The sequence below is a fragment of the Panthera uncia genome (genome assembly GCF_023721935.1).
Source record: "Panthera uncia isolate 11264 chromosome C1 unlocalized genomic scaffold, Puncia_PCG_1.0 HiC_scaffold_3, whole genome shotgun sequence".
NCBI lineage: Eukaryota > Metazoa > Chordata > Mammalia > Carnivora > Felidae > Panthera > Panthera uncia.
The window spans coordinates 84,837,103-84,838,613 of record NW_026057584.1 but is presented as its reverse complement, the minus strand read 5'-3'; the positions used below and the strand labels follow the sequence as shown (position 1 = coordinate 84,838,613).

Sequence of the window (1,511 nt, the reverse complement as noted above, 5' to 3'; positions counted from 1 at the left end):
CATCTCAGTGTTGCTTCTCTGATTCCAGATTTCATGTACAAATGAAGACTGAGGGATTTATTTCTGTAATTTAATAGCATTTGTTTAATTCAGAGATTAATAGATCATCTTCAACCCTGAAACAGAGGCCCTCTGAAACATCAGACCCAAAAAATTGGACACGGCCTATTAGCCCAAAAGAACAGGTTGCCAATTATCTCCATGTTTATTTCAATATTTAGCTCTAAAGGAAGCAATCATTCCTTTATACTTCTTTAAATTTAGTATTGACATTTTTTATTTTGGGAAAGAAGGTCTTGTTGTTTTGTTTTTTTTTTTTTTTTAACATGGATACAGGAAAAGAAAACTCTCCAATAAAAATATTGTCTAAAAAGTTTGTTTTGTCTGCATGATTTACTAAATATGTACAATTTCAATTCACAGCGAAGGTAACAAAGATTTAAACAGCCAACATCACAAATGTCTCAAGTTCTAAAAAAAAATCACTGTGCACAGTTTAACAATTTAATTGAATAAAAACCAAAGCTAAGCCTTCAGTCTGAATCTTTTTTATGATGGGCACAAGCCATGTATTTTCTTCATCTTTGTTACACGATGCATATTTCAGTGACTAAACGCCCCTTCCCATTTTAGTATATTAGGTTATGTCAGTACATACTTAAGAGAGGCATAAGCTGCCTCTTGGTACACCTATATGATTCGTGATGTGTTCACATATATGTCATAATATTTATTAATATATAAAATGATCAGATGAGTCACCTGTGATTTTTTTTTTATGTCTTCAAATGTAGGAATGTTTTGTTGTATGCATAAAATTTTTTAAATTTATGGGAGTGCTATTTGAAGTGATAATAATTTAAACAGTATCCCCTTGATGTAAAATGCCTAGGAAGAACTATTCTGCACTTAAACTACAGAGATTTCACATTTCTACCCAATTGAGGTTTGTAAAGTTCGCTACTCTATGACTCTGAAGGTTGTGGTCATTCCGATGTCATGATCCAGCGGATGAATCAATTAATCATTAGAAACAAATGTCGTTGAATACAGAATAGTTGAGTTACAGTTAAGGAGGGAGCCATAACTTTGGCTAACCCTATAAAATCTATAATAAGGTTGTTTTCACATATATTTTTTTCCCACATAAATTCTTTGGTGTTTCCCCCCCCCCCTTTTTTTAGAGCTGTGATTGATGAAAATGCAATGTGAGATTCAAATAATTGCACCGAGCATGTTTATTTGAATAATTGCCCCATTGCACAATCAAATAAATCTGTGGAGTGTGTTTGTTTGAATGTTTTTACATGTACATGGGATCACATACTCAAATAAATGCAGCTGTGTTTATTACAATGTGTGGGGCTCCAGACAGACACACACTTGTTTGTGTGTCTATCCAGGGCCCTACAGCCCCTGAATGGCCCTCACACATCTTGGACAAAAGCGTGGTTAACAATTTTTCAGTTCAAATGCATGTAAACGTATTATTGGGCAATTTCCTCAAATCC

The 1,511-nt window shown here is 33.8% G+C and overlaps 1 protein-coding gene across 5 annotated transcripts in view; it reads right to left on the bottom strand.

The window, feature by feature from the left end:
- Positions 1 to 298: 298 nt before the first annotated feature.
- ZEB2 (zinc finger E-box binding homeobox 2) overlaps positions 299 to 1,511 on the bottom strand; it is a 133,612-nt gene continuing 132,399 nt past the window's right edge. For all 5 annotated transcript variants that reach the window (XM_049616165.1, XM_049616166.1, XM_049616169.1 and 2 more), the window contains one exon: positions 299 to 1,511. This exon is cut by the window's right edge. The gene's annotated coding sequence lies outside the window, so the exon portion shown is untranslated.